The sequence below is a fragment of the Pimephales promelas genome, chromosome 10 (genome assembly GCF_988280905.1).
Source record: "Pimephales promelas chromosome 10, fPimPro1.hap1.1, whole genome shotgun sequence".
Taxonomy (NCBI): Eukaryota; Metazoa; Chordata; class Actinopteri; order Cypriniformes; family Leuciscidae; genus Pimephales; species Pimephales promelas.
Genome location: NC_142778.1, coordinates 23,815,090 through 23,836,884, shown reverse-complemented (window position 1 = coordinate 23,836,884; position 21,795 = coordinate 23,815,090). Strand labels below are relative to the sequence as shown.

Genomic DNA, 21,795 nt, shown 5'->3' with positions numbered 1-21,795 from the left:
TACTTACTTTTTTTTTTTTTAATAGTTTTCTCTAAATTGAAACCCCTGCAATACACCTCAACACTATAAAAGTACATAAACATCACTGTGAGCATCTCTGATGTTTGGAGCATCTGCATATCTGAAACGCTACTTCACACAAACAATGCATTTTTTTAAATAGTGGACATTTTTACCACAGTGAATATATATCAACGCATTCTCATTCTAGGATTCTCATGCTTTTGACAATGTGTCAATTTTTTTATTTTATTTTACTGGAGGACATGGGGAGGATTAGCCTGGCTAAAACCAGACCATTCTCAGTAACTGAGTTGTGGTCTGGCAAAGTATCATAGACAAATCATTTCCAAAGGGGCTTCACCAACGGACGTCGCAGGTAGACCCAAAACCAATCCAAAACCAAAAATGATGAAGGAGATGACGTATGCAGAGCGGTGGCCGGTGGAGAAACATCTCCGAGTGTTGTTCTTTGCTCGTTTTTTAACAAAAAGGAAACGTTCAAATCGCTTAAAACATATGTGATAGCTGATTCGAACGAGTGATGTTCGACGGCGGCATCGATCTTTGTAATGTAGACTACAAAATCTGCTTCAAAATCCCATCGCTGTCGTTATCGTGTAAAGCCCGCCCCAATGTTTCTGATTGCTGCCGCGATTTCGACGGATTGGAAATGGGCTTGAATGAGCTCTTTGCCAGACTAAATTTCAGAGCAAATCTAAATTTGCCGGAAGTTGTCTGGGTTCCCAGGCTAGGGGAGGATGTTTCAGCACCGGTGCCGCTGAGTCATGAATTTTCGGCTTAGTCAAGACCATGGCCAGAGCTGGTTTACTGCAACCCATTTCCGAGGTTGCGTCCTGAAAGGCTGGATTAAATTTTAAACTGCTCAAGTATTGGGTGTTAACTTACGTAAATCATGAAAGGAAATATCAAAAGAAAATAAATCATGCATGGCACACACACACACACACACACATATATATATATATACACGTGTGTGTGTGTGTGTTCAAACATTCACTCATTAATTCACTTAGTTATTTTGCTATGCGATTTTGTAGGCTAGTCATGTATTCTTTTTATTATGTACAGAAAATAGTGGTGAAAATATTTACAGATTTTATATATATATATATATATATATATATGTAAATAAATCAATTCTCAATCATTCTTTCACCCCCCCCCCCCCAAAAAAAAAAAAAAAAAAAAAAAAAAACAGCCTGTCCATCCTCTTCCTACTCTCCTCACCTCTGCAGTCCAATGTCATCTCTAATCAAGTCCTAAAACTCGTCCTCTCTGTCTAGCCTTATCTGATGCTGGTGCTCCTGCTGGTGTGGCTGGCTTCTCCTCTTCTTGATCGCACATTGCTGAACTCGGCCCTGTGTATCCTCAGGGATGGAGGCAATGAGCACAGGGCGGTTGGTGGAGTGGCTCTGTCCCAACACCTCATCAATGAGGAAATACCAGGGCCAAGTTTCAGCAGTGGGTTTCCCATTCACACCCTCACTTGTCCCAGGACACTTTGCAGTCCTGAGGAAAAGCAAATAAAGCATGCCTGTTAACAACAGCAACAATGAGACAATACATTTATTAAACAAAGATCTGTCAAACTATCTTACTTTATATATATATACACTGACCTTAAGGATTATTAGGAACACGTGTTCAATTTCTCATTAATGCAATTATCTAATCAACCAATCACATGGCAGTTGCTTCGGTGCATTTAGGGGTGTGGTCCTGGTCAAGACAATCTCCTGAACTCCAAACTGAATGTCAGAATGGGAAAGAAAGGTGATTTAAGCAATTTTGAGTGTGGCATGGTTGTTGGTGCCAGACGGGCCGGTCTGAGTATTTCACAATCTGGTCAGTTACTGGGATTTTTACACACAACCATTTCTAGGGTTTACAAAGAATGGTGTAAAAAGGGAAAAACATCCAGTATGCGGCAGTCCTGTGGGCGAAAATGCCTTGTTGATGCTAGAGGTCAGAGGAGAATGGGCCGACTGTGTCAAGCTGATAGAAGAGCAACTTTGACTGAAATAACCACTTGTTACAACCGAGGTATGCAGCAAAGCATTTGTGACGCCACAACACACACAACCTTGAGGCAGATGGGCTACAACAGCAGAAGACCACACCGGGTAACACTGATCTCCACTACAAATAGGGAAAAAAAGAGGCTACAATTTGCAAGAGCTCACCAAAATTGGACAGTTGAAGACTGGAAAAATATTGCCTGATCTGATGAGGCTCAATTTCTGTTGAGACATTCAGATAGTAGAGTCAGAATTTGGCGTAAACAGTATGAGAACATGGATCCATCATGCCTTGTTACCACTGTGCAGGCTGGTGGTGGTGGTGTAGTAATGTTGTGGGGGATGTTTTCTTGGCACACTTTAGACCCCTTAGTGCCAATTGGGCATCGTTTAAATGCCACGCATTGTTTCCGAGCATTGTTTCTGACCATGTCCATCCCTTTATGGCCACCATGTACCCATCCTCTGGGTACAAAGCTTGAATCATTTCAAATTGGTTTTTTTGAACATGACAATGACTTCACTGTACTAAAATGGCCCCACAGTCACCAGATCTCAACCCAATAGAGCATCTTTGGCATGTGGTGGAACGGAAGCTTCGTGCCCTGGATATGCATCTCACAAATCTCCATCAACTGCAATATGCTATCCTATCAATATGGCCCAACATTTCTAAATAATGCTTTCAACACCTTGTTGAATCAATGCCACGAAGAATTAAGGCAGTTCTGAAGGCGAAAGGGGGTCAAACACAGTATTAGTATGGTGTTCCTAATAATCCTTTAGGTGAGTGTATGTCCTGCATGAGAGTCCCCTTCCCCCTCCAGGGAACCACTTATGAAAAATATTAAGACAGGAGTGCAATCTTAAAATTAGTGCAATCTTAACATTATAAAATATGACAAATCAGGATATAAATACAAAATACTTGAGAGAAGTCATATTTCTGGATACTCAAATTGGGTTAAAACCTTTGTAGACATAGCGTGCATGACAGAACTACAAAAACACATAAAACTGAAACCCCATTGCCATTTATATTTTGTATAATAGGCTACACAAGTGAGACAGACTAGTGCAAATATTACAAATAAGTCTTTGCCTTACGCTGGTCATTTTGCCACGGTGATGCAACCGGTCTTCTAATACGGCCTTCGAAGGATGCAAAACTGAACTAGGACAGCCTTCACCGCATCGCGGTGATGCAGTCGGCCTTCAAATGAGACCTTCGGAGGGTGCAGCCTTTGAATTGCAGGGCATTTAAATGTGTAATTTCCAACACTATCTCACGACCAATTCGTACGAATTCGACGCATGATTAAAAAGTGGCTAATTCGTACTAATTCGTACGACCTCACTCGTACTAATTCGTACGATTTGTCTAAACCCACGTGATGGTTAGGTTTAGGGGCGGGGTAAGGGGTAGGTCATTCGTACGAATTCATACGAATTGGCCAATTCGTAAAATATGTACGATTTAGCAAAATCGTATTGATTCGTACGAGTGAGGTCGTATGAATTGTTACGAATTAGCCACTTTTTAATCATTCGTCAAATTCGTACGACTTGGTCGTGAGATCAGGTTGGTAATTTCATTGGGTGTTTACAAAAAGAATCTACAAGATCACAACACTAATCATAAAGTTATAAAGTTAGCAGATTGGTGTTTATAGAGACCAAACATGCCACACATATGATTTTTGTTAACCATTAACCCATTAGAGTTTACAAAAAAACATAGGCCAAACAATATAAAGGAAAATCAAGAGATGGGAAAATTTGATGCATTTTTATGCATTTCACTAGTTGATATTTATAGAATATGATTAACAGGGTTAATTTCTCCTTCTCAGGAAAGACTTGTGAGAGTCACTATTCCGCTGTAGTTCATGTAGTGGCCGAGTCTGGCTTTCATTGGCAAGTCCCCGAAGACCGGTGACCCCCTGGTCTTCTGACCCACTGGTGCCTCTCTTGGCTCACCACCCTATTCACCTGTCTGTCACCTGTCACAGCTCCAGAACGCCCACCCTCCAAGCTTTGATGGATTCTGTCTGGCAAGAGATTGTGCCTTCCAGAAGGGGAGAGTTCTGTCAGGATCACCAGTTACTGTGACTCCATAAAAGTCAACACCACACACAGGGATTGTCCGGTCTCATCCTTACTAACGTGGACTGCTTGTATTACTAATGGCTACTTACCTGGATTGTCTTCCTGTGCTCTATTAATCTGTGTTCCTACTTCCTTGGATTCCTGTCTCTTCCATTCTCATCTGTTCAGCTCCTACAAAGATAAGAGACATTAATATTGTCTTCTTCAGGATCATCAAGGTGTGTGTGGTGCAACTTAACTGTTTTGACTGTTTCATTTCTCTTCCACTCTGGTTGTTGTGATTTGCTACATTTGCCAACTCATTTCCCTCTGTTGGTTAATAATCTGTTTCATCATTGTACTCACCGTTCTCCTGACTGAGTCTGCATTCCTCAAACTCAATGGTTTGATATTTTTGTTTTACTTTTTTTGGTTTTTAAACATAAATGTATGTAATCAAAAATCTAATCCCTATTCCTCTGTGACAACTATTCCCCAATTTGATCTTCTTAAAGAGACAGAATGGTGTTACATGCTCATATGCTAAAAAACATGATATACAACCTTCAATAACAATGCAAAAAGATGTATAATCATACAAAATTTACAATATTACATAAACAAAAATAGTATAAGGGCATGAGCGGAACAATTTTCCTGTTGTTTCTCATTTCTGCGAGTTATCTCGGAGCCAGAGTGTCTATATTTGGCTTGTAAAGCAAAATGTTTACTTGCATGAGTTAAAATCAAAAGTAAATATTTAGGGCTTTCATAGCCTTGGAGGCTTCAGGTCCTTAGAGAGAGAATTTAAGAATAACTGTCTGCTTTGTAAACATTCTGTTCTTCTCGGCCGACCCACTGTGTAATCACAGTCTACAAAGCCCCAATACAATGACTGTGAACAATTTATATAGGGTTTACTGCTATATACAGTGCTGTATACACACACACAAATATATATATATATATATATATATATATATATAGTTCCTGTTGTTGTTATACATGTATATACACTCACCTAAAGGATAATTAGGAACACCATACAAATACTGTGTTTGACCCCCTTTCGCCTTCAGAACTGCCTAAATTCTATGTGGCATTGAGGTGTCGTGGGCTAGTCGACGAAACACTGAGGATGGAAGGTGCCAACTTGAAGACCCTCCAGATGTCCCTAACTCAATCTAGACGGTTGTGGTGCTGGTCCACTGGGAAGACCATACTGTAGTTGCAGTCGTCGTGTGTGCTATTCCGGCCACAGCCGATGGTATTATGAGTGTAATAAAAATGCCCACAAACCAGTGCTCATTGCCACATGCAAACACAGCCCACTACAATAAAGAGCTCGCACAAGTAAAATTGACTCATGTTGATTGTGCATTAAATGTAGTGAAAGTGCCCACAATTCAGTGCCAACTAACACTACACACTGCATGTCACAGGGTTTCTGGAAAATGAAACCAACACAAATACAGTCAGCTCAGGCAGACAGTGTTTTTCATGCCATGCCCATGCCCACATTCACCCACAGACATGTAAAGCCCCACGGGGCTCGCCCTGCTCGCTCTCTCACGGCAAACTGCTACAGTATTATGAAAGTGAGCGAGGCCAAGCTGCCTGCCATCACCGGCGCACCCCCGCCTCACTCACTGTAAACACGGTGCCCATGTTACAGTGCACAAAAGCTCCCGTGTCGTCACTATGTCACGACCAGAGCACAAAACCCATTCTACATCTAGCCATTCATGCAAATGGGGTTTCAAATTAGGTGCTGAACATTATAGAAAGAGGCTATTCGTTACAATAGGGGCAATAGAGCCTTTATCTCAAGCTCAGAGCGAAGGGGGTCTGTACAGCAGATATTTTGTGGTACCGAAAAAAGACAGGGCTCTCAGACACATTCTAGATCTAAGACATCTGAATAGAGCACTTATGAAACACCAGTTCAGAAAGTTTACAACCAGGAAAATCCTTGCGCAGATTTGCCAAGGGGACTGGTTTGTGTCAATAGATCTGAAGGACGCTTATTTCCAGATACAAATAGCGTCACGTCACAGACGTTTTTGAGATTCACCTTCGAGGGCCAGGCATATCAATACACAGTTCTACCGTTTGGCTTGTCCCTTGCACCCCGTACATTTACGATGTGCATGAACGCTGCACTCGCACCCCTGAAACTTTGGGGCATGCGAGTTTTGAACTATTTGGACGATTGGCTAATTCTAGCTCGATCTTATTCAGAGCTCATAGAACACGGGTCCATGTTACTCAAACATGTCGCCAGAGCGCAGACTGAATATTCAGCGCTTCACAAAATCCTCCGCCGTGGTGCTATAGACCATTTCACAAGATGTAAACAACACTGGTCCAGAAGCACTTCCTGTTTCAGTTTGTAGCTGTTTTCTTTATTTCACATGTAAAGAAAACATCTTAAAGATGTTTGTTTAACTTTTTGATTCAGTTTTAAATGTTCTGTTGGTTGTATTTTATCCCAGCTTTTATGTAGTGTTAAAAAACTGAAACAGGAAGTGCTTCTGGACCAGTGTTGTTTACATCTTGTGAATTGGTCTATAGTCCCGCTCAGGAGGTTTCAGAAAATGCTGGGCCTAATGGCCTCAGCATCATCAGTACTCCAACTGGGCCTGCTCTGCATGTGCCCACTGCAGTTTTGGCTCACAGAGCAAGGATGCACTGGCCTATGTCTGGCCCAGTTGCCCACTCTACGCCTTTCCCCCAATTTCGCTCCTGCCTCAACTGTTGGAATGAATCAGGGAAACCAGATGCTCTGTGCTCCTTGTGGCTCCATGTATGTGTGTGTATGTGTGTGTGCGTGTGTGTGTGTGTGTGTGTGTGTGTGTCTCCACTACCTGCTTGGCAGAGATTGACATCTGAATTACATGCAATAATCTCCAAACCACTGCCTGCCAATGCCGATCGAGGCTCGGCATGTCAGCACAGCATCTAGATCTGGTACAGTGAGTATCAGTATGCTAAATATTAATCTTTAAGACACACACACTTGGTCCTCAGTGGGTTCAGTTTTCAACCCCATGGAATTTCACCATCGCAGACACTCTTACACGTTTCACCATTAGTGTCACAATGGGGAGTCCTCTCTGACTCCAATGAGCTGTGATATGCTCAATACAAACACAGTCATGTGGGCTCTCTGAACCTAAACTGTGGCACAAAATCTGATTTAATCTCTTCTTTTTTTTCCATAATTGCATTGTATAGTCCATCCAAGCATGTCAGAGAAGCTTAATTGCTTGTTTGAAGGTTTATGTTTATATGCATGTTCAATATGTGCCTGTCATTGTTTGTTGGTGATGTGCATTTATGCAGCTTTCTGTGTTGACCACTGTTGATGTTTGTGCTGATGCAGCAGAGCTGCAGGGAAGTTTAGCACCATGAATCAGTGTTGGGTAGACGCACACTGTGAAAAATGTCTCATCAATTAATTTCACATCTTCCTGTAAAAATCATGACATCACAACTCGTTATTTTTAGCCCCGCTTTCCACTCACACAGTAAATCTCTTTTTGGGAAAAAAAGATACTTTCTTAAAATCTCTCCTATTTTTGGATTATACGCCCCGAAAGATTCCCTCTCCAGTGAGAACAGCTTCTTGCAGCTTATTCTGCTGTAATAGGTTTTCACAGCTTCACAACATCCTTATATATTACCCACAATTCCATTTGTGTGTGTTAAATCCTGAAACAAGCATCTCTAGAGACAGCTGGTGCAATTAGCAAAGATGACCATGTCATTGTCCTTCATATAAAGGTAATTGTGAGGGTCTGTTCAATAAAAGGCTACTTTTTATGGACCAAGAGGGCCCTGAAAATCAAAAGCCTGGGTGTTATTGACAGCTTGTCCATTTTTGGCACTTGATGTGGGAGCCACAGAGGAACGTATAAGGGACAGTCAAATTCTCTTTTGTCAGCATATTGATCTCTAGCTCTCCCTAGCCCTCACTTTATTTAACTCAGAGAACAAAAATGCATTATTTCTAAGGAAAGGTATATATATTTATAATTCAGTCCTTCTGACTGAGTCCTTCACAATATGAGGTGACAAAATGAAGATAAAAAAATTCTCACTCTGGCAACAAAGGAATATTTTCACTTATTATTATTTAGAGCCTTTGCCCTGTCATCTCTGTCACATATCAAATACTGTATAATGTTTAAACAGTGATCCTGTTTTGCTCTGGCGATGAATGTGTTGATTAAATCTGCAGTACCAGACTGAAGAGTACCCAAGTCTAAGTCTGGGAGCTTCCAGCCATGAATTTGGCTAGAGAAGCTGATGGGATGGCTGAGAATGTTGTTCACATCACCCAAATCAAGATCCTTGGTGATGTAGAAAGGCAGAGTAGTGAATGCGTTCGGTTCTCGATCTCAGGAATACCAATCCCTACCCTCTCAGAGAAGCCTATGAAAAGTCTGGGAAAGATCTTTGACAGTAACCTTAAGGATACAGCATCCAATAAGAACTCCTGTAAGGAGCTAGAAGGGTGGCTGAAAGAAGTCAATAAGTCAGGCTTTCCCAGAAAATTCAAGGCATGGATCTACCAGCTTAGGATTATACCAAGGTTCCTATGGCCATTGGCTGATCTCCACCATTTCAGATCTGGAGAGGAGAATTAGTTACTACTTGAGGAGATAGTTAGGTTTGCAGTATTTCTGTAGGGAGCAATACTGCTGAAGATCCTCTGCAAACTGAGGCTCCCCATTAAATCTATTGAGGAGGAGTTCAAGGTCTTGTATGCAAGGTTGCAAGTGTTGCAGCTCTGAGAGTCAAGTGACCCAAAAGTCTCTAGGGCAGAAGTAGCAGTTAAGACCGAGAGGGAGTGGGGAGCGGAGGTGGCAGTAGAACAGGCAGAGTCGCAGCTACGCCATGAAGTCTTGGAAGGAGAAGTGGCTAGATGAAGTTGTTGGGAACAACTAGGTTAGGAACCTTTGCAACTCACCCTTATAACAAGGCTCGGGGAAAGAGGTGAGAGGAGTTGTTGAGGAGAAGTCGTCCAGCAGAGCAGTGGGAATGAGACAGGAAGGTACCTGGACTAGATGGGAGCATGCTGTGAAGAAAAAAAAATCTTGTGCACTGACCTGTGACAGTCAGAGCCATACCGCATTAAGTTCCTAGTCTTCCACCGGTCTATTATGTCCTTCCTAGCCCATCCAAACTGACACCACAAAGCCTGGCTGACACATCAGCCTGCTCTTTTTGCCTGAGGAAGGGGACACTGGAGCATGTCGTCAGCTGCTGCCCAAAGGCGTTACCACTGGTAACATGACCAAGTGTTGACCATTGCAGAGAACATCAATAGTGCCATCATCAGAGGTCAAAACCCCCAAAGGAAAGCATCAACTTCATCAAAGATAAACAGAAATAAAGGGCAACATCTAAATCAATATTAGAGCTGTCACAGGCCAGGGGATGCAGGGCCCTCCAACCCACAACCCTCCCCAAATACCACTTTGAGAAGCTACACCAAAAGGGGACACCACAAGGCAGGACAGCAAGATAAAATAACAGATTTGCTTTATTAAATAGACAGAAGACAGAATAGCAGATAGCTGGATTTTTTGGGCAACAGCCATGGTGAGTCAGAATGCAGCGGGCTTCAGATGTGAAACACTCAGAACAGCAGATAACTGGATTTTCTTCGTTGTCCACAAGAGCAATGGTAAGTCAGAATGCAGTGGCTTCAGATGTGAAAAACTCCGAACAGCAGATAACTGGATTTTCTCCGTTCTCCAGGACAACAGCAACGGTGAGTCAGAACGCAGCGGCTTCGGACAAGAAACGCTCAAAACAGCAGATAATTGGATTTTCTCCGTTCTCCAGGACAACATCAATGATGAGTCAGAATGCAGAGGCTTCAGATATAAAACACTCAGAACAGCAGATAACTGGGCTTTCTTCATTCTCCACGGCAGCAATGGTGAGTGGGACACATGCACAAAGTTCACACACAACTGATTTTACTTTTTCCTGGCATCCCGTAGAACTGGACAGTCCCCAGCAAAGATTTGAAAGCGAAGGTATTAACTAATCTTCCCCACCCTCGTGCAAGCATTAAATCTTCATTCCTTCACACGTCACTTTAATCTTCAAAACACTGCAATACCACTCTATGTGTGATGCGGACGCTGAAGAGAGTCGAATCGTCACTCACCAGCCTCGATGACAAACACAAAGGATCAAATCGGTGTGTGTAAACACACACCACCAAAATATACACCACCAACAAAAAATATAACATTATAACACATTTATTCCTCCGGCAAGCAATGTAGCTCTAAATAGGTTGCCAAGCAACCCATACCAGCAACTGGCAGCAACAAAAAAAATCACAAACGGCAGTTGCCCAGAAATATTAATGTAATGCGGTCACAGGTGTATGTTTGTTGAGTAATTTACAATGGCATCGAACGTGACTAAACCAGAATCAAGAACCAGAACTATCCGTTTTATAATAACCATTTTTGTCTTAGTGCGAAGAACATTTTCATAATCTGAAGAATCTTTTCCCCCGCTATAGAACCTTTTATACAATGGAATGGCTCTATGGATGTTAACGATTCCTTATAAAACTTTTATGGCCAATAAATAACCTCTATTTTTTAGTGTATGTAGGCAGTGAGGTGGGTACTACTATCTTTAAGTACAAAGCTAATGTTCACTGTTTAAGACAAAATGAAGTTGAGTTGTTTGACTTTAACATATCAAGAGGTTTCAGGGTGTCTGTCCAAAAGTCTCTCTCTGCCTTTTGTTCTTTTTTGTAGCCATCATAAATGTGAAAATTGTTCAGCTTCACTCTTTACACAGAAACGAAAATGTACGCTTGACATGTGAGAAGACTTTCTATTGCCCGTGCCTCCAGAAATCTCAAAATCTCGTCTACTCTTTTATAGGGCACTATCTTTCTGAACACCTGGCAGAACAATTTGCTCTCTTCCCCAGCCTCTGAATATCTGCTTGTTTTCGGAATCCCTTGCCTGTTGAACTGTAGATCAGCATTCACCACAGACCACAGCTGAGATTGAAAACAAGAGTTTCAGGCCTGTATGTGGAAGGTTTTAGGAGAATTCACCAAAGATGCATTAAAGTAGTAGTAGTAGTACAAATAACAATTAAAATGTAATAAAAGATTATTTCTAGTTCAAATCAATGCCCTAATTGCAGAATTATTCTAGTAGTCAGATTATTTAACTGTTCAGATTTCATCTCATACTTTCTGTTGCACTTCACATAGTTGTGATTTGACTTGTAGGATGTTTCTCACAGACCAATTGAACTGTTCTCAGAACAGCTCAAGACCTCAAAGATTTATCTGCTATCTGCAATACTCATCCAAATCGTTCACTGTCCAAACTTTGTTCTTTTGCCCATTCTACACTTTTCGTCTTATTGCCAGTGTCAGATGTAGATTCTCTTTGAAATTCTGCCTAAAAGGCCCACATTCCCAAGTCTTCTCTTCACTGTTGCAGATGTAGCTGCTGTTTAGTATACTGCCAGCCAGTGTTGTAGTACTCGAGACTCGGACTCGTCTCGGACTCGGTCTCGAGACCATATTTTAATGGTCTTGGTCTTGTCATGGACTCGTGTCCATTTGGACTCGGAATTGACTCGTACTCGAACATTTTTTTTTTAGGACTCGGAATTATTCCCGAGTCCACTCGAGTTCAATTAAAAATATTTTTCATGATTATTAATGTATGTTAATAAAATATTTCTTTAAATTGATTGACACGCCCAGTGATTGGTGATTTTCTAGTGCGCAACTGCACATGACAAATTGTAATAAAATTACTTAACACCACCTACTATGTGGCCTTTTTACCCTAAACTGATCATATTTTTTAAACTAAGTAAATTCAGTAAAAAAAAAAAAAAAAAAAAAAGGATCAACCCTCACTGGTCTCGATCTCGACTCGGACTCGACTCGGACTCGACTCTCTATGGACTCGGCCTGCAAAAACAGTGACTATCAGCTGAAGAAAAGACGTTGTAATGTGATACACACTTCATTAAACCGCATATGTGTGTTCATGTTAAACCCTACAATATGGTGTTTGGTCCCAGTAAACCCTACGATATGGTGAAAAGTTTAATTTGTTTGGAGTACTTGTGGTAACACTTTAGAATACGGTTCCTTCGTTAATGAATAACTACACAAGAACCAATGAGTAACACAATATTAACTATCTAGTAACTTAACTAACAAGAAACTCTGATTTACAAACTAGTAAGTAATAGCGCACAGATGAAAGTGGTAGTTCACTATTAACTAATCAATAACTTCTATTTTTTAATACTTCCCAGAGAACTACTGAAAAAGTTTATTAATAATCTAGTTACTACTATTAACTAGAAGAAACTCTTATTAACAAATTAGTAAGTAATAGCTCACAGATGAAAGTGTTACTAGATACTTTTGTGGGAATTACTAATTTTTTGGATTTGTATTATAAAGTGAAGACCACTGGAACTAACTAGTAATGACTCAAGTGTTACTAAAGACATTTTCTAAAAGTATACTAAAGTGCACCAAAAATCTCAAACGTTTGCACAAATCATGACTAGATCATGTAGTAACACTTGAGTCATTACTAGTTAGTTCCAATGATCTTCACTTTATAATACAAATCCAAATAATTAGTAATCCCCACAGAAGTATCTAGTAACACTATCATCTGTGAGCTACTTACTAATTCGTTAATAAGAGTTTCTTTCAGTTAATAGTAGTTAAGATATCTAAGTCCACTAAATGAGGGAGGATGTTCTCACATTTAGCTCCAAAACTCTGGAATAGCCTTCCTGATTTTGTTCGAGGCTCAGACTCGCTGTGCCAGTTTAAAACTAGATTAAAGATGCATCTCTTTAGCCAAGCATTCATATAATGTTTATCTTTTATTCCTCTGTTGAATCAGATCAAATGCATTAATATTATTAACTGCTGCTATGCTAATTATTTCACATCTGTGAAGGCAAGTAGTGAGGTAAATAGCATTTACCTGTGAGGTAGACAGCTTTCATCAGCTCCAGTTTGTATCCTCTCACGGAGACTTGCCCCAACACCTGCGATGAGATGAACCATCCTAAATGAGACAGAATCTACAATTTGCACAGTATAAAAATGATTATGTCTCTGAAATGTCCCTATAAAAAATAGAAACCCAGAATGCATCTTTGTGTTGGTTTACGCAATAGCAAATAACAATGACCAATACTTCTATTTTATAATGTCTTTGAATATGAATTTACAAGGAACAATAACTTTTCTTTTAAAAACAAGTCTTAGTTATGACAAACTGTTCAACAATAGTTTATAGAAGCGTTTCTTACTGTCAGTGGCAGACTGACTTTAAACAGTATTGGAGTAAAGTACCACAATGATTTGTTGTAGGCCCCTGTTGCGTTCTGTCTGTCCATGCCCAGAGGACATGCTGAGTTCAAGGCTGGTTCTGCAGTGCTATTGTGCTTGTCTTATGGAGTTTGTGACACTGAACTATGCAGTTCTTTTTAGGAGTACAAAGCACATGCACACACGCTAATATGTTAATGGGTCCCAGGTGGGATAGCATGTCTGTGCAAAACATGCATCAAACTCGGAGAGTGCATGTGTGTAATACTGTGCGTGCGTCACCACAACATGCATGGCACGAGGCTACAGTAGCTAAATCTTCTCTGAGTCATAACTACAGACAGATATGCAACTTTATAACTCAATGCAGCTTAAAATTAAAAACACAATCACATCTCTATATCATCTCTGCTTGCGGCATAAGGCATAAAATAAGCCTTCAAACGTCATCCGCTTTTGCCTCGGGATGTCTCATGAAGAGTCTTTTAGTCTTTTCTACAAAGTGTCAGAACGTGACAAGAGACTATTTTCTGATTTTCTGATCATTGTCACTGCAAAGGAAGTCAAGCAAAGTTTTTTTTATTTTTTTTGTAAAATAAAAAAAATAAAAAACCAACATTTATTAAACAATGAAAAACTTTGCCTTGTGTAAATAATATGACTCAATAATTAAACACACACACTTTTATTTTTAGATTATCATATTCATTTAATTTTTGATCCTTAGTCAAATTAATTAATTCATTGAATTAATCTGGACCCTGTGGTTGCAAATTAAATTATTTTATTTATTATTTTTTTTACATCATTGTTTGGGACATTTTACACATTTGACTATAGAGAACTCTTTGTCATGTCAAGAAATCAGTTTGAGATACTTTTAGCTTTGTAACAAGGTGCATTATCTTGATGAAAGTAGCCGTGATAAGGTGATGGACATGGTCCGAAACAATACTCTGGTAGACTGTGGCGTTTCAAAAATGCCCAATTCATGCTAAGGGTCCCAAACTGTGCCAATAACCATTGATACAAGGCAGGATGGATACATGCTTCCATGTTGTTTACACCAAATTCTGACCCTACCATCTGAATGTCTCAGCAGAATTCGAGACTTATCTTTCTTCCCCATTGAGATGCTGAGTTTAAACTTCAGCAGATTGTCTTGACCATGTCTGCATACCTAAACGCATTGAGTTGATGCCATGTGATTGACTGATTAGATATGTGTTAATGGGCAGTTAAACAGCTGTATATACAGCCCATTCTCACCCCCCAAGGCGTCACTTAACTGACGCCTTGGGAAGCATTTGGACATGCTTCAATGTCTGACGCTTTAGGCGCCCTTTAGCGTCAGTTAGATGACGCCCTAGGATCGCGTGTACCCTACCCCCACCCCGCACCTAAACCTAACCGCGTCCTCTAACAGACGCTTTCCTTTAGCGTCAGTTAGATGACGCCGTAGGATCGCGTCATGTTAGTGACGCTAAAGGGCGCCTAAAATGTCAAATATTGAAGCATGGTCAAAGGTGACGCCTTGGGGTGAGAATGCGTTGGTATATAATAAAGTGGCCAGTGAGTGTATTCGAAAATACGGTTTTGATTTTAGTCAGATCTTCGGCTTCAAGTTGCATTTGCGGTAATTTCGGAAGCTTTGGTCCATTAAAAACATATGGGGCCCTATCTTGCACCCGGCGCAAATAACTTCGTACAAAGGTCTTAAATTTTGGAATTTTTAAGACCAGTAATTTTGGTCTTAAAAGTTCCAAAATTTTAAGGCTAATAACGGATCAGACCTGTTTGCTCAATAGTGGAATGACACATATGTATATAAGGACATCTGATATTAGTTTGTCGGTCACGTTACGCCCAAATCACACCTATGAATAATGAAGCTATTTCAGACCAACCCCTATTAAACTTGCATGAGGCGCACGAGTAATTTATCCCACCGCTAAAATAACAACAACGCCCAAGACCCGCCCACAAAGTTACTTGCGCTTCGTGCTTGATACTTGCGTTTCAGATTGTTAATAGGGCCCATGTTCTTCATTGTCTTTTTGAAAGAGGCAGCAAAATCCAGAGTAATTTCCCTGACTGACAGCTGTAAAGTTGACATATCATTAGTCAGAACAGCTGCCTGGTCTGATCCAGGCACCAATTCCCAAACTCTTTTGTTCAGCATAATATCACTGCTGTTTGATTAAGCTGCTGGAGGCATACAGAGGTTGCTTGCGCTTTAAGACGAAGCTGGGAGACAAATGTTAAGATGGAGAAACATCTGTTGGTTGTGGTCGAGGGCTGCGAGGAGAGTCTTTGCTGACGGTGATGCGTAAATTCCCAGCTGCTTGCACGAGTCCCTTTTGCCACCTGTGCAGTTTTAATGCATAATTTACTGCTAAAGTGTCTGTCCCCTTCCGAGTTACGGGTCCAATTTGTATGTTTCTTAAGTTGCTTTTGAAAATGAGCCATGTTCAGGCCCTCTGGCTCAGAATGGGTGGCCCACCTTGCTAAGTGCTGAGATGCATTAGCAAAGCTCACTAAAAGTGTTCTTACTCACTGTCTGCAACTTGTGCATATAAACAAGTGAAACTTGTTTACTTGAATCATTGCAATTTCATAATATTGGATGCATTCAATTCAAAATGTTTCTTAACTAATCAGAATACCACCAATTGAAAATTCAGTTCAGATGTATTTACATTTACACATTTGCCGACTTACATTGTATTTGTTCACACATTCACATTCTTAACAATTCTCAATATGTAATAATAATAATAAATTTTATTTGTAAAAGCACCTTACATTTTAAAAGAAAAACCTCAAAGTGCTACAGGTCTGACCATAAAAACAAAATCTAGACATATTTAAAAAGCATAAGTACCATAAGTAACATATGGGGCCCTATCTTGCACCCAGCGCAAATAACTTCGTACAAAGGTCTTAAATTTTGGAATTTTTAAGACCAGTAATTTTGGTCTTAAAAGTTCCAAAATTTTAAGGCTAATAACGGATCAGACCTGTTTGCTCAATAGTGGAATGACACATATGTATATAAGGACATCTGATATTAGTTTGTCGGTCACGTTACGCCCAAATCACACCTATGAATAATGAAGCTATTTCAGACCAACCCCTATTAAACTTGCATGAGGCGCACGAGTAATTTATCCCACCGCTAAAATAACAACAACGCCCAAGACCCGCCCACAAAGTTACTTGCGCTTCGTGCTTGATACTTGCGTTTCAGATTGTTAATAGGGCCCATGTTCTTCATTGTCTTTTTGAAAGAGGCAGCAAAATCCAGAGTAATTTCCCTGACTGACAGCTGTAAAGTTGACATATCATTAGTCAGAACAGCTGCCTGGTCTGATCCAGGCACCAATTCCCAAACTCTTTTGTTCAGCATAATATCACTGCTGTTTGATTAAGCTGCTGGAGGCATACAGAGGTTGCTTGCGCTTTAAGACGAAGCTGGGAGACAAATGTTAAGATGGAGAAACATCTGTTGGTTGTGGTCGAGGGCTGCGAGGAGAGTCTTTGCTGACGGTGATGCGTAAATTCCCAGCTGCTTGCACGAGTCCCTTTTGCCACCTGTGCAGTTTTAATGCATAATTTACTGCTAAAGTGTCTGTCCCCTTCCGAGTTACGGGTCCAATTTGTATGTTTCTTAAGTTGCTTTTGAAAATGAGCCATGTTCAGGCCCTCTGGCTCAGAATGGGTGGCCCACCTTGCTAAGTGCTGAGATGCATTAGCAAAGCTCACTAAAAGTGTTCTTACTCACTGTCTGCAACTTGTGCATATAAACAAGTGAAACTTGTTTACTTGAATCATTGCAATTTCATAATATTGGATGCATTCAATTCAAAATGTTTCTTAACTAATCAGAATACCACCAATTGAAAATTCAGTTCAGATGTATTTACATTTACACATTTGCCGACTTACATTGTATTTGTTCACACATTCACATTCTTAACAATTCTCAATATGTAATAATAATAATAAATTTTATTTGTAAAAGCACCTTACATTTTAAAAGAAAAACCTCAAAGTGCTACAGGTCTGACCATAAAAACAAAATCTAGACATATTTAAAAAGCATAAGTACCATAAGTAACATATGGGGCCCTATCTTGCACCCAGCGCAAATAACTTCGTACAAAGGTCTTAAATTTTGGAATTTTTAAGACCAGTAATTTTGGTCTTAAAAGTTCCAAAATTTTAAGGCTAATAACGGATCAGACCTGTTTGCTCAATAGTGGAATGACACATATGTATATAAGGACATCTGATATTAGTTTGTCTTCTCTGACATCTGATATTATCATGTCTTCTCAAGATGTTTTCAATGATGTTAATCAAAAGAAACATGTGTTCTTTGGGCATGTGGGAATGGTCATTGCTTGCTAGACACATTTACTTGATCTATTGAGTAAGAAGATCATGTTGGGCTGTGGCATTAATCATTAGCATTTAATTGCTTTGTCAATATTGCTGTCCAAATGAGACACTTTTAGACTTTCAGTCAGTCTATCATTGCCACCACCACTGCATCACTCAGTAATCCAACTCAGTTTTCTTTAATCTGAAAACATGTGCCTGTACATAGAAGTTAAAGAGGCCATAGTATACCCTTCTTCAATGTCTTGATTTTGTTTTTTGGGGTCTACTTGAATAGGCTTTCATGCTTGAAAGTTCAAAAATCTTCAGCCCCTCCTGAAAAGCGGCATGTGCTCTGATTGGACAGCTGGACCAGTGGGTTGTGATTGGTCAACCGCTTTAAGTGGTGTTTCGGAAATATCACGACATTACTACAAGTTTCTTAAGTACAAGTTTCAACACACTACTAATGCAACCCATCCAATCCTCTCACTATGGCTAGTTTTTGAATCTATGAGTACTGACCCACTTCCAGATCTTCCAGTTCTAGAAGTTGTAAAGCATTGCAGTGTATTCTATTCAAGAACAAAAAGAGCTGTGTAAGATCGAACACCACATTCTCATCATAGGGCATCATATAGGTGGCACTTTTGACATTGCGCCTAAATCCAACGCACATGGCATCCTTTAGCGTCAATATAACGCGCTTCGGTTATGGGTAGGTTTACGTCTGGGGTAGTGTTGGGGTTAAGGTTAGACCACTAGGAGGCGCCTTCTGGCCCATATATATCTGAGTCTCATATTGACACTAAAGGGTGCCATGTGCGTCGGATAAAGACGCAATGTCAAAAGTGTCACCTATATGACGCCTTGGGGATGAGACTGGGCTAGATCAAATGAGCACCGGGGTGAACAACGGTTACTGCAAGTTCTGGATTCAATTGATTTCATTTTGGCTGGACAGACGGGGCTATTCCTACACACACACAAAGTCACTATAGTTTTAATGTTACAAGATAATAATAACACGGTATATAACATTCAGTGTTTACATAGTCAGAAATTTTCAGGAACTTAAAAACAGGGGGGGGGAAATATTTTTTTAGTATGATTTATCAACAAACAGTGAATAAATAGTCATCTCATATCTAATCATATTTAATGTAATATACTTTAATTTTAATATGTGTGTGTGTTTATATGTCTTTGAAAGATGTCTCCTATACTCACCAAGACTGCATTTATTTGAGCTAATATATATATATATATATATATGGTAAAAACATTAATATTGTGAAATATTCCCAGTTAAATAAAGAACCTGATAACCTTAAATACTCATTTAATGTGAATTGCATGAATAAAAATAAATCCATGTACAATCAACAGAGACTTCAGATGATGCTAATGCACCAAACAGAATTTCACATAACTGTTATAACTGTTTCCACAATTGTATAATTGCCCTTAAACCCATGCTACCCTTTGAGTCAATTGACCAATCGGTAAGCCCCACCCCCCTTAGTTACTGTTGCAAACTCAGACAAACAAACTCAGTTGCTATCTGTTTTACAATGAGTTTGTAGTCAGTGTGATCATGTCCCATGATGTTTTTGATACACTGTTGACGCAGACGGGCCACCTCTCGTAGAGGAGCATTCAAGTGCGTCTTAAATATGCCATTGAAGGAATGTATAAAATATATAAAAAAAAAATATGGTGGGTAACAAGATTACTTTGCAAGGGAGGTTATTAAAGATCCAAATGCAAGCAGGAGAAGCCTCATGTTTTGGTCGTCACGATTTACAGATGACAATGTCTTTTTGACCTACGGTACATGATGTGAGAACCTAAAGTGGTCCGAGTTCCGATCCCCATGCAAATGATACTCAACTACCATTGGCTCATCTGCGTTCGAGGGGAGAAGCTTACCGATAGGTCAACTGTTGACATTGTCAGACATGAACAGAAACAAATAATTGCAACACAGTAATTAAATTATTTAAATTATTTCTAAATTGGAAACAAATAGGGAAGGTTAGAGCATTTGGTGTAGTCACTGGTTCTGCTCTAAGGTGGAGTGAATGTCTGTAGAGAAAATGTTGGAAAAGTGGCAGATACACACTTGCAGTACAATTGTGCTTATGTTGCTACTTAATCAAGGGACTGCAGCAGGTAGAAAATGATGGTGAGGTAGAGATTCATGGGAGGTAAAATGGGAAAAAAAGGAAGATGGAGAGCTTGTTTGAGAGAAAACTTCAGTAAGCTGACTCTGCAGGGAGACTTGTGCTTGCAATCACAGGAAACAAGACGTGCACTGAGCTAGCTGATGGGGGCCATAACTGGTGAAAAATAAGAGGGTAGGTAATGATGGGCGGGAAGACAGGCAGAAGTGATGCTATAAGAAACTGTGAGTGCTGAGCATATGGGGAAAATAAATGTGACCTGTTGCCCATGCAGCAAATGAAAATGCAATGGTAGATAACTAGAAGGAAAGCTCAGGCCACACTTAAATGACCGGCCATCTCCTATACTGCATCAGTGACAATGCCAAAAGAAAGGGAAAGTAAAATGAACACTTCATGCCAACTCTACAGGACTCTAACAGGGTAGAAAATGAAATCTTACTGCTGTAACAAACCAGCAGTAGACACAATAATAGATAATATTATTGAGATATAATAGGTGGGTGGCTATTCCCTGAGTGAAACAACTTGTGCACATTTGATGGTGTACAGGAAAAACGGCCTTGTAATGGTATAACACCAAATTATTTGATTTGGTCTAAAATTAATTTGGATGGGCACACAAGCATGAAAATGAAAAGTTTCTGCTTGAAAAGATGACTGATTTTACAGATTTGGATTTAGAGGCTGTATACACTCACCTAAAGAATTATTGAACGCCTGTTCAATTTGTCATAAATACAATTATCTAATCAACCAATCACATGGCATGGTCCTGGTCAACACAATCTCCTGAACCCGAAACTGAATGTCAGAATGGGAAAGAAAGGTGATTTAAGCAATTTTGAGCGTGGCATGGTTCTTGGTGCCAACCAGTATTTGGTGCAACAGTATTTCACAATCTGCTCAGTTACTGGGATTTTCACGAACAACCATTTCTAGGGTTTACAAAGAATGGCATGAAAAGGGAAGAAAAAAATCCAGTATGTGGCAGTCCTGTGGGCTAAAATGCCTTGTTGATACTTGAGGTCAGAGGAGAATGGGCCGACTGATTCAAGCTGATAGAAGAGCAACTTTGAATGAAATAATCACTCTTTACAGCAAAGCATTTGTGAAGCCACAACACGCACAACCTTCAGGCGGATAGGCTACAACAGCAGAAGACCCCAACGGGTACCACTTATCTCCACTACAAATAGGAAAAAATAGGCTAGAATTTGCAAGAGCTCACCAAAATTGGACAGTTGAAGACTGTTGAAGTCTCGATTTCTGTTGAGACATTCAGATGGGAGAGTCAGAATTTGGCGTAAACAGAATGAGAACATGGCTCCATCATGCCTTCTTACCACTGTGCAGGCTGGTGGTGGTGTAATGGCATGGGGGATGCTTTCTTGGCACACTTTTAGGCCCCTTAGTGTCAATTGAGCATCGTTTAAATGCCACGGCCTACCTGAGCACAGTTTCTGACCATGTTCATCCCTTTATGGCCACCATGTACCCATCCTCTGATAGCTACTTCCTGCAGGATAATGCACCATGTCACAAAGCTCGAATCATTTATTGGTTTCTTGAACATGACAATGTGTTCACTGTACTAAAATGGCTCCCACAGTCACCAGATCTCAACCCAAATGAACGATTATTTTCCCGAGTCAATTCATTTGGTTTGTTGAATGAACCAAATGACATGAAAAAAAGATTTTACAATTCAAGAATA

The 21,795-nt window shown here is 40.1% G+C and overlaps 1 long non-coding RNA gene across 1 annotated transcript; it reads right to left on the bottom strand.

Annotated features, from left to right (window-relative positions):
- Nucleotides 1-1,235: 1,235 nt before the first annotated feature.
- LOC148977414 (uncharacterized) lies at nt 1,236-13,345 on the bottom strand. Its single transcript, XR_016145450.1, has 3 exons — nt 13,160-13,345; nt 4,241-4,322; nt 1,236-1,533 (listed from the first exon to the last, which is right to left on the bottom strand). It is a non-coding gene; the product is annotated as an uncharacterized LOC148977414 (long non-coding RNA).
- Between the last annotated feature and the right edge of the window lie 8,450 nt (nt 13,346-21,795).